We start from the raw sequence: 15,701 nt of genomic DNA, 5'->3' as shown, positions 1-15,701 counted from the left end.
TGGTACAATCGCTGGCAGGTTGGAGAGGTTGCCTCACTCCAGTTCAAATCCCTGGCAAATCATTCTTTTCAGCTTTAATGAAAACTGCAACAATTTGGCCTGCTTTGTGCAGATTAGACATTAGTGGTCCTATCGAGAAGAGAAATACCTGCAGATTAGCGCTGCAATTTTCTTCTCTAAATCTGAACCGTCTAATCTCTGTTTTTGAAAGGGAAATAGCAGCCCATGAAATACAGCAAGGGAATTGGGGCTATATTTACTAAGTGATTTCTAAAATATTTCAGCTTGTGTTTTAGAAAACTGACAAGTCACTAAAATATGGGTAATAAACATTATTCTGAACTCCTTGCTTTCAACTAAGCACAGTTTTGAAAACAGAAGACAGTGAGTCAGGCAGACACCATGGGCCACTTACTCTGGAAGAAAACTATTGATGTCAATGGGGCTACTCTCTAGAAAGTAGTTTCAGGATTGCGAGTACAATTAGGTCACAGCTGGGAAGTTTATTCCGACAAGGATAGATGCACCGTGAAAGGATATAATTATTATTATGGCATGCATATGGTAAATTCATGCTGAATTATAGAATGTAGAGAAGGAATGGGAATACATATAGTGTGTGTGTGTGTCATATGACATGCACTAGCTCTTGGTTTGGGCAATTTATCAAGCTAGCAATCATCTTCATGTGATCATCTTCAAATGAGCAATTTCAATTTATTTTTAGAAGAGAGCTGAAGTGCCTCATCCTGTCCAGGTGGGGAAGCTACATACCTTAGGAGCAGCAGTGGGAGCTCCATAAAAAAGAAATAACACCAAACACACACCCACATCACCTTTTAATGTTGTCAGCTACAGCTGGGATTGGGAACCTGTCGCCCTCTGAGTGATGCTGGACTGTAACTCTAATCATCCCTTACTATTGGCCCTGCTGGCTGGGGCTGATGGGAATTGGAATCCAACCAGTTCTGCAGAGCCAAAAAAAATATCCAACTCTGCCCAGTTTTTGTTCCAGAGCTCTAGTAAGAGCTCCAGCCACTGCCATGTTTCCCATCTCACCTGAAGAATACATACTGCTAATGGAAGTGTCCCTCTCCAAACTGGATGTACCAGTTCAGCTCCCTGCCTTCCAAAATGGCTGCCCATCTTTTGGAAGAGGGGGTTGCATCCACTTTTAATTTATTAGGCAATATCCAGCCTATCACCACCTCTAAGCACTGGGCTAGAACCTGATTCAGGTGGAAAGGAAAGCCAGAGCTGTGAATCATCTGCATATTGATGACACCTCACTCCAAATCTACGGATGGCAGTTCCCAGCAGCTTCAAATGTAATATTAAGTAGCACAGAGGGACACCACACAGGGCAACTCCCATGCTGCTGGGCAATATCCCTTATAACTACACCCTGGAATGTCCTCAAAGGTAGGAGCAGAACCACCAGCCCTCACCTCCCAGAACTGTTCCAGAAGGATACCATGATTTAACAGTATCAAAAGTTGCACAAAGCTCAAGATGACAGAGTAGGGTTCAACACACCTGCCTCTTTGCTCACTCTGATTGCTCACTCTGTATTAGTAGAACAAATAGAGTTCTGCACTGCCACCTGCCTACCTTTTTAGTAATATCCAGTCTAATGTACCTGAAGGAGCATCTTCACCCCCATCATTCTGCCTGGACGCTGAGGTCCAGCGTCGAGGGCCTTCTGGCAGTTCCCTCATTGTGAGAAGTGAGGTTACAGGGAACCAGGCAGGGGGCCTTCTCGGTAGTGGCACCTGCCCTGTGGAACACCCTCCCATCAGATGTCAAAGAGATAAACAACTACCTGACATTCAGAATACACCTTAAGGCAGCCCTGTTCAGGGAAGTTTTTAATGTATGACATATTAATGTATTTTTGGTCTTTATGGAAGCCGCCCAGAGTGGCTGGGGAAACCCAGCCAGATGGGTGGGGTACAAATAATAAATATGATGATGATGATGATGATGATGATGATGATGATGATGATGAACTAGCACTGGCTGCCAGCTTCCTCCTTCCAAGTCTCAGTGTTGCACTTGTAGAACTTAACAGGGAGGAGAATAGAGACCAAAGTAGAGTTGATTGGCTGTGCTTGTCACTGGCTCTGGCTGCACCCAGTTTTGAGCTCTCTGCTTTCTGTCTTACCAGTCTCAATGGGCACCAGCCGCCACTGACTCATATCCAGTCATCAAATGCTTTCCAGTGTCATGATATGCCCCCTTTTTTTCAAGGCAAAAAAGTCAAAGAAGAAAACGCCAAATTTCTAAGGAGTGCCTGAACAGGAATACGCTCATAGATACTGTACGATGCATTTTGACAAAATCTGCTCCTCAGGGGTATAAGTTACAAATTCCTTTATTTCAAAAAGGTGCTTTCTTGGAGTTGTAGTTCACCCAGATGTTTGTCAAGGAATGAGAAAATTATAACTATCTCCCCTGAGGGAACTTTTTGTCAAAATGTGTTGGGCCGTGCATTTGAACTAGCAATTTTTTCTCCAGGCACCATTCTGCACGTTTGCGCCTCTCTCTTTTTTGCTTCTGTGGCTGTTTGTGATGCTTTCGGCCTCTTCTCCTTCTGCTTTTCTAGGTAGGGAACAAGCTCAACTGACAAAAAGAACATCCTCCTGTAATATTCTGGCTGAGTTAAGGTGCCCACAGCGGGAAGGTGCTCTGCAAAGATTTCCTCAACCTCCTTGCATGACCTGATGCCCCACTTTTGGCTTATTTACACCAACACATTAGGAATGGGAAGCTGCCTTATGTGGAGTCAGACTGTTGGTTCATCTAGTTCAATATGGTCTTGCCTTACCTGGATTTCAGGCAGGGGTCCTTCCCAGCTGTAACTGGAGACCTTTTGTGTGCAAAGCAGATACTGCACCACTGTGTTGCTGCCCTTCCTCTTTCTTTCACCCTGCTTCCCACTCCCCCCCCCCAGGGCCGGATTTAGGTTTGATGAGGCCCTAAGCTACTGAAGGTAATGGGGCTCTTCATATGTCCAGCTGTCCTTTGTCAACAACAAATTGTCGCTGTTTTTTGTATTGAATATATGCTATATGGTAATCTGTGGACCTAATAGGTATGTAAAGCCAATTGCACATAACGAAATATGTATTTTATCAAAGTAATTGTTGAACTGAAATACAATTAAGAAATATATTAATAGTGAATGGGGGGCAAGAGAGTGGGACCCTAAGCTATAGCTTGTTTAGCTTATATGTAAGTCCGACACCATTCCCCCCACAATCCACCCACACATTAATGATATGGTGCCCATTGTCAGTTCACTATTTTCCAGGTGGGTGATCCATTTAACAGCTTTCCCTTTCACCATTAGAACAGAAACATGTGAACAGGCTCTATAACTGGATTGTGCATTTGCCATCTCCTTGCCAACACACTTAATAGTCCACAATTGTTAAAGCCATGGAATCAGTGGGATCTATTTGCTAGGACATCTTCTCCATTTCTTTGGCAGGGTTCACAGCTCTTTTCAGCTCCAGTGGGATGAATGGAAAGATCACAGCAGCAGTGTTTGTCTTCAGCTTTCATAAGATATAAAACTCCTAAGTCCTCTCAGTCTTTAACTGCCCTTCCATTTTTAACAGATCTCTTATTTCAATATATTTCGTGGTAGGTGAAAAAAATGAGACTATATTATACCAAACAACAACAATAACAATTAGCGGAGCCTTGCTTTTGTTGTGTTTTCCTAATGCAGATGGCAAATGCCTTTAACAACAAGAAAGCTTGGGTTGGAATAAACTGTGTAAATAGTTGAATAGGAAGAAGTGTTGCAAGACAGCAATTTGCCAGAGTAAGGACAATTGAGACCCACATGCCGTAAAAGATAATACCCTTATATGAATTGGCATGTGTTAGCTATTATGCAATTGTTCATTTCCCACAGATTCCTTTTTATAGGAAACTTTGGAAAATCCCCGAAGAACTGACCAAGTCATTTAACCACAACAGGTTTCCTTTCAGTATTGGCTGGGAGTGGGCGATGAGTATTTTCATTTTGTTTTTGAAGCACCAGTGGGTTGTTTTTCAACTGTCAAGATTAGCAGCTTGGGGCCCCTGCCACGAGGGTCATCTGAAGTGGCAGAGGATTGCGGCTGTGCCTCCCTTGAGCATGTCAGCTGTGTGCATTTTTGCCATGCCGTGTGTGTGTGTGTGTGTGTGTGTGTGTGTGTGTGTGTGTATGCATTTGGCTTGCCAACTGCATTGGGGCTGGTCTGCAGCATTCCTCTAACTAGGAGCAGACGACGTTTCATGCAATCAAGCATTTTCATCCCGGGCTGATGCAAGAGGCACAGGGGATATTCATTTTGTTGTTGTTCCTGCTGCTCTCAAAGCAAAGAGCATTCCCATCTCTGAGCTGGACACAGAACCCTTTTTTCCCTAGCAGCTGAGTACTCTTTCCTAGTTGGCACCCTTGGCCATTTTTGTTGTTGCTGTCACAAATATTTAATGCTGATATTTTTGGCAAGCCGTTTTTCCCCCTCTTGAGTGGAAAGAGGGAGATCTGAGTTTCTTCCACAATTCTGGTCTGATTCTTTTTAAAAAATGGTATTACTCCTGCATAGCTTTCCTGACTAGCTAACAGCTGGCCTACAGCCCTGAAATGTTCTCTTTGTCCTGAGTGACGCCATCAGCGGACCTAGGTATTCTCAATGGTGCCTCATTAGACTGACTCAGCTGTGGGGGTGTGGAAGGAACCAAAGAATCCTTATGCAGCAATCGCATATTTAAGGTCTTCCTTCGTTCCTTCCTGCCTTCCTTAAGAGGAACATTTATGTAGTGGAGGAGTGAGAACCTTTGACCTGCAGAAGCTGTTGGCTTCCAGCTCCCATCTACCCCAGGGATAGTAACATAAGAGCCCATCTAGTCTAGCATCCTGTTCTCACAATGGCCAACAAGACACCTATGGGAAGTCCACAAGCAGGACATGAGTGCAACAGATGGGAGTTGCGGTCTCAAAGCCTCTGGAGAGCCACAGTTTCCCTACTCCTACTTTAGAGACTGGTCTATAAACCAGGGAAGTATTTGATGACATGCAGATGGGGAGGCTGAACTCACCCAACCTTATTGTTATTGTTGGTATTGGTCTGTCTCAAGAGACAATGGAAGAGTGCACTATTGGGGGTATAGTCAAACTGTTGGAGAGTTACAGCTCCTGCTGTGGCTGTAGAGATTGATACGGGAGAGACCCTTTTGGTTGCAGGCGGGGCAGATGAAGGCATACAGATGCACTATGGTGTTTCATCTCTCTGCAGTCCTCCCAGTGGTCATTTCTCTGCTGATCCCTGCTGTGGATGCATGACCTGGCTGGCTGTCTCTGGCCGTGGTGGTTGTCTGCAAGGGATTCCCACACAGCAGGGTTAATGTTGCCAGCCTTCATGTTACGTTTGCAGAAATCTTCATAACACATAGTTATGAATGCATAGTTCATAACACATAGTTGCTTCATAACACATATTTATTACATAGACCAACTACTTAAGTTGGCCCCAGAATCTTATGGTGCTTTACCATGCAATCCTAGGCATCTCTACTCAGAAATATAACCCATTGACTTCACTCAGGTGAATGTGTGTGGGATACAGATTGCAGCCTTCACCTCATTCCTTAGCTCATAAACTCCAATCACTATAAGCAACTGCTCGTACATGCTAAAGAATGTGTGAAGGGCTTGTTGGAGTTAGGATCCCACTCTTGGGTGGACAACCTCTACACAGGTACATCAGTGCATGCATATGGTCACATCTGATGTGTGCCCAATATGTGGCTGCCAGGAGCACAACTGCTATGCAGGTCAGCAAAAGGGGGCCTGGCCACCACACACAAGTGCAGTTGCCCCATGATGTGTGAATGTTGTTTGCCTGAACACCACTAGTTTCAGTAGAAGTAGTCCAAACTGCATAGTCAAGGCAATATCCATTGTCTTTTTTATGGCCGTGAAAAAATGTGCAATAGACTGTTCCAGTGTGGTGTAGTGGTTAAGAGTGGTAGACTCATAATCTGGTGAACCGGGTTTGATTCCATGCTCCTCCACATGCAGCTGCTGGGTGACCTTGGGCTAGTCACACTTCTCTGAAGTCTCTCAGCCCCACTCACCTCACAGAGTGTTTGTTGTGGGGGAGGAAGGGAAAGGAGAATGTTAGCCGCTTTGAGACTCCTTAGGGTAGTGATAAAGCGGGATATCAAATCCAAACTCTTCTTCTTCCGTGCTTATTTTTCCAAGCTGAAAACCCCTTCCATAAACGCAGGAGGCAACGGCTACAAGTTACCAGTCTCTGCAGCCACAGCAGGCATTGTGATTCTCCAGCAGTTTGCCTTCACTCTCAAAGACGCACTCAAGTCGGGTGCCAACAAAAAACCAGGGTTCCACATGTGCAGCCCCAATCAGATTATTGCCAGCAAGCAGGATATCATTGGAAAGGGAATATAGAACTTCAAATTGTCCTTTCCCCAACAAGTGATGGTGCTATTTTAATACAATCTTGCTGAGACTATAGCCATGTTCTGGCATTCACCTGACCACACATGGTCATAAAACAACCCCATTTCTCAATCTTGTGTGACTTGTGAGTGCACAGCACCAACTTCAGGTCACAACTGTTAACTTTAGGAAATGCAGGCATTGTCATGCTCTGATCATGCCTGGGCAAAGTTAGTCGTGAGATATATTAAGATTTTTCAAAAGTACATAAAAATATAGTGATTTAGGAGGGGGGGAACTGTCTTTTTTAAGATGTTAATTTAAAAGATGAAAGAGATGGAGTGAGTCAAAGAAGTGCTCATGAAAATCATTTACAGCAGAGGAAGAGGCCAGCGAAAGAAGGATAGAGATGTTTGACACAATGGCAGGTCTTCTTACACTTAACTAAAAGGAAAGAGAGAGAATCAGATGAGGAAGGAGTTCAGATTAGATGGGAAATCAAAAAGGGGAGATAAGAAGGGAACAAACTATGGAGAGCCTTCAAAAGTTACTTTCAGAAATGAATGGAAGAGACACAAAAGGCAGCCAGTGGAAAGAGCATAGCCATAATAGTGAACTTAATGCAAGAAGGAAACATTGTGTTGAAAATACATCAAATGGGCACATTAAGGAAAAAGAAAAGTGGGTGGGGTGGAAGGTACATGTGCTACAAATTGTTAAGACCTGAAATAATGGAATGGGTTGGTCAAAACATAGAGAGTCAAAAGAAGTGTGCTGTGGTTAGAATTTCTGAAGGATACCAACAGATGAATTCTGGGAACTGTAGTTCATTAACGGTGCTGAAAATTGCTGGGAGACACATTGTAATTTCTGCTTGGTTGGTTTGCTGCAGCTGCAGCAGCAAAAAAAAAGGGGGGGAAGGAGCAGAGAGCATGTTTTGCTTTCCACTCCAGACAAAAAACCCTGAACCGTTGCAGGTCCCCTCTACCTCCATTGTGAAGGGTGGGGTATCTGCCTTCTCTTTCTCTCTGAATGCTGATTGTCGCTCCAGCTCCACCCCCACCCCCCACCCCGGCAGCCCTGATCACTCGGATTAATTTATTGAACTGTGAAGTGAACATGAACCAAACTAGTTCATTTTGTAAAATGACAAATGTGAACGGGATTGTTTCGGGATATGATGAACTTGATCTAGAATGAGTTCTTTAAAAAAAAAATGAACTTCCCAAGCTCTGAGTCCTCCATAGTTGTGCTTGCTATTTAATGAACCAGGAGACAAGTTTGTGGTATTCCTAACAGAAAGGCAACAAGATTGGAAACAAGATCCCTTGTCACTCAGATAATTCCTTATCCATCAACAGTATGCATAACTACTAGCTAAATGTGAACAGTTTGGGAGAACATCCAGAGTTCTCTGTAGCTTCACCAGGGACATATATTAATGTGACAAGTGTAAACAATTTAAAAAAATAAATGATCACCAGGGAGGGCTTCCTTCAAGGAAGCATGACACTGGCAGGTTTGTCAGGAGGAATTCCTGTTATCCAGATACCCTATGAAGAAGGTGCCAGTTCAGGGATCTGGAAGTACATCTGCAGGTTCTGTCCCATCTGTTAAGACAATGGAGCTGCCATACAGTAGGTGGAATCCAGGGGGGATTTCTGATGCTTTGTCCTGGATCTTTGGCAAGTCAATCAAAAAATTGCTGCTTTGGGGGCATTTTTTATACCAAAAGCTCAACAACTTTTGAGGTATCCTGATTTTTACTTTTTGAAATAGGGCAACCCTACCTACTGCCAATCATTTGTTGTTCAGAGGGGGAAAGGCATGTTTAAGAGTCGTTTGTCGTAAACCCAAACGTCTGATTTATTGGGTGATGATCTGCTGATCTGGTTTTTCATGGGATTTGAGCTCAGCCCATGACAGGAATGAACATTTATTTCTCATGTGGTAATAGATATTCATTTACTAGTATCAGAGCGCAAGAACACCTGTTGGAATGACTCGTCAGGATCCAGTCATTTCCCTGAATGGGAGAAAAAGTGAATTAACCCAAATGTCTGCTTGGGTTAATCTTACCTCCTTGAACTGTCTGAATGGGATTATGCTAACTTTATTTTGGCATACTTAATCTCTGCTCTGCTCTGCTTTATAGTGGCACACCATAAAGTTTACAGCACTGGTCTCTAATGAATTTCTTTAAAAAGAAGAAGAAGGGTATTTTATTGCCTCCCTGAAATAAATGCTATCTTACATGGCAAGCATTACTGCCCAATACATCTGCATATGCTGGCTGTTGTTGTTCATCTGTGAGAGGAAAGCACTTTGCACATGCTCCAGAGTAGTTGTATTATTGCTCTTCAGCTTCTAAGGCAGAATCCTGGAAATGACAATAAACTGCAAGGCGAAGCCTAGCTGAGATTAAGCCTTGTGAGACCCGTGTGGGGTTTGGACAGGGCTGCCACCTTTTTAAACTGATGGTGCTCATAGGTAACATATTTTCCCCAAACACTCAGACCATTTCGTAGCTCAAATTTCACTACAGGCAAGAGCTTTACCCTTCAGCAGTAAAATTTCCAGCCCTAATCAAGGCAAACAAGGAGTTAACGGAGCTCTTTAAAATAGATCAAATAGATTTCCAATCCTGTAGGGTTCCATCTCTATTACATACATCCCTTAATGTGCATTCATTTTACCACTGGCAAAAGGGGGAGTTCGTACTCTTTAGTTTATCTGTTTAAACCTTTTTCTTATAACAAACTTTTGGGGTGACGATAAAGAGGGTGTGTCATTTCCTACATTGCTTTGCATATCTTAAGATACATAATTAATCTGCTTCCTGAGTTCCTCTGTATCAGCTTTTCCCTGGTTATCCCTGGTTATATGTTACAGGCCAGTATCCGGAGCCCTGGAATTAATGATATTATAGTAGTGCAAAAATATTTGTTGTGATTCAAAATACATTTCCTTCAGCTGCTATATCTTTTTAAAAGGACTTCATTATTGTAGGAACTAAGGATCTCAGATGGTCAGTCACCTAACGGTACTTAAAATGTTCGTAGATTTTTTTGTGGTTGAATAATAACATCTGTTTTGATTTTTGAACCACAAAAGTGCATTTAATCTGGCCTTCCTTTATTTGAACTTTTCACATCTGCTTAGGCTTGGTTCCCATGAACTAAATCCCAGATCCCCCTTTCTTTTCTTTTCTTTTTTTAAATGGAGGAAGTTTACCTGTGCCGCTGTTGTCCCAGTTCCAAAGACAACTTTATAGGACTCCGATAAAAAATGTCAAAAGGAATTCTACACAATGCACAGGCCAAACTTTCACGCACAGGGAGTATGACTACAATTCCAGTTGATCCTCAATCTCAAGTCAGTGACCCACCGCACTTTTAAAAAAATACAGTTGAAGGAATTCAGAGAAACAATGCTGAGAAACTTCTAGTTTAAACATTCTTGTAAAGGCTGGAAGTTTAGCTAAGCAATCTGCAGGCACAAACTTTGAAGACCAAGAGGGTATGAATCTTCACCACCCCATTTGCATTCTACTTCTCATTTTCTTCCAGCGAAATAAAATCAGGTTTTGAGGCAGTGGGTGGGATGGAGGAAAATATTTCAATATTGGAGAAGATTCCCAGAGAGGTTCAAAGCCTGTTGTTCACAAAAAAAAACCAAAACAAAGTTGTGCGTATGTTTTGTGGGGCAGGGGTTAGTCTTATAATAACTGGAGAGATGTAAGTGCCCCTGAGGAATAATCCTCTGTGGTCTAAAACAAAGAAAGTAAGAAGAGCACATAAAGGTTCATCTAGTCTGGCCTCTTGTGGCCAAAAGTGGTCAGCCAGGAGTATCCAGCAAGCCCTGGATGCAGGGCATGAAGGCCACAGCCATTTCCTTTGGTTTGTGCCTAGCAGCTATCATTTAGAGGTATACTGCACCTAACTATGGAGGTTGCACTTTGCTATCACAGCCATCATAATCATAATTGACAGGAATGGAGAGGAGTGCCCACTCTCTGTTCTTCAAGTGGTGGTCCTGATTTCTCCCCCTGTCAGAAGAGCTCCTGGCCCTTTCAGTCTCAGATGCCAATAGGGATTGCTGCTGACTGCCTCTTCCGTATTCTCTGGGAGAGCTGATTTCCAGTCCTTGACACTGTTACAAGCCAAATTTGGAGGACAGAGTGCAAGCAATTCCTGTGAATATCCCTGGGACTTCCACTATCCTGGGTTGGGAAGATCAGCACTGTTGTTAACTGGACACACTGTTGTACAACACATCCCATATGCGGCCCTGCGGAACTTTAAAGGGAACGTATTTTGCTTGCACTGGGGCCAGGTCAATAAAATCACTCCACCTGAAATGGTTTGACCGAAGGGTTTGGGAGTCTGGGAGAGAAAAGATGTTATCTGCAGGCTGTCCTTGTTTTAAACTCAACCCCTTCTCTTTTTTCCTCCCCTCACACCGACTGTCATTGAAACTGCATCATGATAGAACAATCTGTGGGAATTTAACAAGTCAGAAATGGATTAAAAAGCACTTTATGACTTGTTAAAGAAACCCCCTTGTTCCTCAGAAGCATTTTTAGTATCTTATTAATGGCATTTGATCCGACTAACATATTGACTAGTCATTTGAATAAGGGATGAATCCTCCTTGATGGATCACAAAGGGAATATAAATTGAAACGAGGCATTTTTCCAAATTTCCCATTTTTAAAAATAAACCCTGTACAGAACAATATACCTCAATCCGTTTTTACTTTGTCTCGCAAAAGGCTGTCCTGAGGGTACCTTGATTTGAGCACCAAATGATCTCTATGTCCAAATGTGCCTTTAAACTAACTTAGGATGTGAAGATTGTTCAACCTGTAATATACCTTAAGCTTATGGGCTATGTGATCTAATGGGACATGCACATACAATACATAAACAAATGCCCCTCTTTTTTTCTCAAAGGCAAAAAAATCCAAGATGCTTGACCCAAGAATTTGTTGGGGAGAGTGCTGCTGCAATCAGGGCCTGCTTTTGGGCTTCCCACAGGGATATGGTCAGCCACTGAGAACAGAACGCTGGACCAGATGGGCCATTGCCTTATATGCTGTCAGTGGACTAAAGCACTAAGCTAGTCCCCTAAATGTTCCCAGTATTAAAGCCTGGCTCCTCCATCCCAAAACTCAGGAAGCTTCTACCTGCTTAGGGAGGGAGGCACAGTGCTCTGATGGGGTCCCAGTGCCCTCCTGCCACCTTCCCTAAACCTATCTGACTCTGGGAACCAGGCCATCTTTAGCAGATGTAGCGCCAGAGTGCAAATATCCACTCACCGCCCCCAAATTACCATGGAGGCTTGGGAAGGAAGCTGCACACCCGCCAGCCATACAGTTGGCGGGGCACAGCTTCCATCCTAAGCCTCTGAGGGAATCACTCTCCTCCCACGGAGGCTTGGGAGGCAAGCTGCACGCCCGCCAGTCATATGGTTGGTGGGACGCAGCTGGCGGGTGTGCAGGGAAAGGGGAGGCCGCCGGCAAAGCTGCACAGCTCCCCCAGTCACTGGGGTGCTCCTGAGAGGCTGGCGCCCTGGTACAATGAACCACTAAACCGTATGGGAAAGACGGCTCTGTTTGGGAAGGAGGCAGGGGAGCTGTACCATCCTGTCAGAGGCCTAACGTCTCTTTCCCAAAGCCTGGGAAGCTTAGGGAGGCCATGCCTGGCGCGATGCTCAAGCTTGCAACACCTCCCCTCCCTGTTTTCCTTGCAAACTTGCTGAAGGCTCCAAAGATGGTTAGCATTTTTTAAGCGATAAAGTGTTTGTCTTTTTTAATTAAGGCATGCACATTGGTGTTTTTTTAAAAAAAAAAACAGCAACACTGTGCTATTGTGCACTTAATTGACCACAATATATTGTAAACATAACTTTTCTATGCACTAGAAGAAGAAGAAAAAAGCGTGACTTGCTTCATTCCGATATTCGCTTTATTGTAGGGATCTGGAACCAAACCGGCAATACCTCCTTATTTATGTGTAATAAATAAGCTATCAAAGAAACCTACAAAATTCCCTCTTCTTCACAACTATTGGGTCTGTGTCCATCGAAAAGCTCACCTGCTTCATGTGTTTGCTTTGTGACAGGACCGTCCACCCAATAGCCCTGCCTCGATATTCAATTCAGACTGTCACGGTGCAGCACAAGGGGAAAGCACGGGAGCTCGTGAAAGAATTAGTTCAAGGAATTAGCTCCAGGTGGCTTAAGCAAGCGAGACAAACCATAAGCAACAGAGGATGTAACCACTTCCTCCATTACCATGCCGTTTCACAAGCATCTCTGGCCTGGGAGTGGGAAGGAATCCCTGCATAGCGCAAGCTATGTACCCCTGAGCATCTATCCCACCCAGACATTTCCAGGCATTGTTATTGGATGCAACACCATGTATCACACAATAAGCCATTTATTTGAAGAACGGAGACTAATCTGTGCTTTGGCTAATAGAAACACAGTCTGGCCACAGATAACCTGGAGGAGGCACTGACGAAACCTTGAGCAGTGGCTCGACTCATATTAAATTTACTATGCATAAGGAGTTAGAGCAACAATGTTTTATGCTGTTGTGATGTTGCAGGAGCATCAAAGCAGTAAAGGGGCGAAGCCATCGTACTGCAAGGGTTCAGAATTCCATAGTCTGGCAAACTAAAGTTTAATATTGGGGTGGGGGGGGGACCAGGGATTCTTTCATACTAATTTAAGTATGCATTTGGTTAGAGTGTTGTGCTGATAATGCCAAGGTTGAAAGTTCTAGCCATGTACGGGGCAGCTGCAAATTCCTGCATTGCAGGGGTTTGGACTAGAGATGATCTTCAAGGTCCCTTCCAACTCTAGAGTTCTATGAGTCTTCCATTTCTAGTGAGAGAAAAACAGGAGCAATACCTCTGAAGCACCCTATAGCACAAACTAATGGTGCTGTGAAGTAGGAAGGGGGTGGAAGGAAAAGTCTCTCTGCCGAAGCTTTGTAGCCCAGATCACAGCCTGTGTCTATTTATGCAACACAATCCTTTGGGAGCAGCTTAGACAGTTAATATTCCTAAATGGCATTTTTGGGTTCTTTCAGAGCAACTGAAACCGTATGATCTGGCCACACGATTCATGCCAAGCCAAATCTCTCAAACTTGACAGTGTCAGGCCTCTGGGTGGGAACATCATTTACAAAATAAAAGAGACATATTTCAAATAAAAGTGCTGGCAAACACAAAACCTTCCAAATGTCTTGCAAATTCTCTCTCTCTCTTCATGGATTAATGACCCTACACAGGAACAGGACACTTTGCTACTTAATCCTACCCATGTCTCTGCAGCTCCCACTCTCACCAAAGCGGTGATGGTGGCAACTTTTTCTTCTTCAGATCAAACAGGAACTAAAGTCTGGGAAGATTTAACAGCAGAATAAAAACAATACTTCCAGGGGGAGTGAGGGAAGGCAAATAAAAATGTTAACCATCTGCAGTCCTTACTGCCTCTGTTCTTTTCTGTTTTATTTGACGTTGTATCATCAGCATTAAGACATTCTCCTTCCCTGCCCTGCTCTTCTTGCTTCCAGCTTTTCAAACTATCATTCCCTAATCTTCGCTTAGGTAAATAAAGTCAACAGGGATGTCGTGGGCAAATAATCCAGGCTCTTCCCCGTGGGTGGAAGTGAGGCCAAGGAATGGAATATGGAAAAGCAAGCCTGTGATATTTCCCATTTCTTATGCCAGGGGTGGGGAACCTCAAGCCCAGATCCAAATGCTTCCCTATCTGGCTCTCAGAGCTCTTTCCAGGCCACACCTCAGTGTTCCTGCTTCACACCCTTAGAGCATTTACCTGGCTTGAACTTGTCCTGATAATGCCTCTTACTGGTCTGGGTCGAGGATAGAGAGTTGTGTTTATACACGAACCTACTGTACAAAGTCTTTTTTAAAAAAACTTCTGCCTCTGCCCACCACTGTCCTCAAGCAGTTGTCCAGAAGGGAATTTGGCCTTCAAGCTTGAAAAAATACCACTCCTGGCATTTGCCAACCCAGAGTCAGGGCTAATTGACTCCATATTGCCCATGTCATTAAGGTTGCTAAATTTCCCTGTCCCTGCCCCTCTGTGTTTAGTTCTGATCTCTGTGGTCTGCCAGGGAACCAAAGACCATTAAGAGGCTACAACTTCTGCCTCCCAATAAGAAGGCTGTGGCAAAAAATACACCTTCACCCAATGAAGGACCAGCTGTAGGGAGCTTGCTTCCTGCTCCCTACCAGAAATAGCTCTCCACTCAGGGCTCTCCCAAGACAACCTCAGCTACAGAGTTATCAGGTACACACAAAATAGCAAACATGAGTTACAAGGAGGAATCCATTGAGCGGTGCATATCACCATTAAGAATCCATAGCACAGAATGCTGAAGAAACAGCACAGAAGTGCTTTCTCAAAAAAGCTTAACATGAGTATAAAAAATAGTCTTTCATGTAATAAGCATTACAGCTAAAGAGATGTTGTTTTTTAAGACTGAGCTAAAATTTGTGAAGGGTTTACCAAGTCCATGCTTGCCTTTGTAAACTGAATCTCCTGTTGATTATTTTAGAGAGCTGCATTCAGGGATGAAGTGTTCACCTTAAGGGAGCTGCACTGTAGCCCCACCCCTAAAGCAGAATGGGGGTAATGCTCACTCTGAATTGGTTTTGTGACACAATCTCATAATGAAATCTGATTGGCTACATGGTGTCAAAATAAAAACAATTCAGTGTGAAGGATGGAAGCATTGCCATCATTCTAAACTGAAGGCAACAGACTCATGGAGGCAAATCTGCCTGGTTACATAGTGTGGTGATGTTACCACATTGACTTTGCAGTCCCTGATTGGACAGAATGATGTGAGTGAGAAGACGAGATCCAATTAAAAGATTCCATGTTTAAAGTATGGTGAACATTGGTACAGCCTATTTTGCTTTGGGGCAAATGTTTTGTGGTGTAAAGTTTTTTGGGGGGTTGTTTTTTGCATCAAACTCATTATGTCATAAGCTGATGTCTTATTTAAAAGCAACAACCCAACAACACACGGAGCTGGGAATTGAGGTAATCTGCTGTTTGCAGTTTTGTTGGACAAATCATCTCCATGGTATGTGCTTATGACTTCAGGGTATGTTCATGCGGAGGCTAATTAGGGCTACAGTGATAGGAAGCCTCAGAAGACAGTTACAAGGGCCTTACTTACTGTTACCACACTTGCCCC

The 15,701-nt window shown here is 43.7% G+C and overlaps 1 long non-coding RNA gene across 1 annotated transcript; it reads right to left on the bottom strand.

The window, feature by feature from the left end:
* Positions 1-9,893: 9,893 nt before the first annotated feature.
* LOC308583107 lies at positions 9,894-15,101 on the bottom strand. Its single transcript, XR_014006058.1, has 2 exons — positions 15,005-15,101; positions 9,894-10,114 (listed from the first exon to the last, which is right to left on the bottom strand). It is a non-coding gene; the product is annotated as an uncharacterized lncRNA (long non-coding RNA).
* Between the last annotated feature and the right edge of the window lie 600 nt (positions 15,102-15,701).

The sequence above is a fragment of the Podarcis bocagei genome, assembly GCF_964188305.1.
Source record: "Podarcis bocagei genome assembly, chromosome: 1".
Classification (NCBI taxonomy): Eukaryota; Metazoa; Chordata; class Lepidosauria; order Squamata; family Lacertidae; genus Podarcis; species Podarcis bocagei.
Note: the sequence above shows the minus strand (reverse complement) of the source record. Positions and strands in the feature narration are given on the sequence as shown.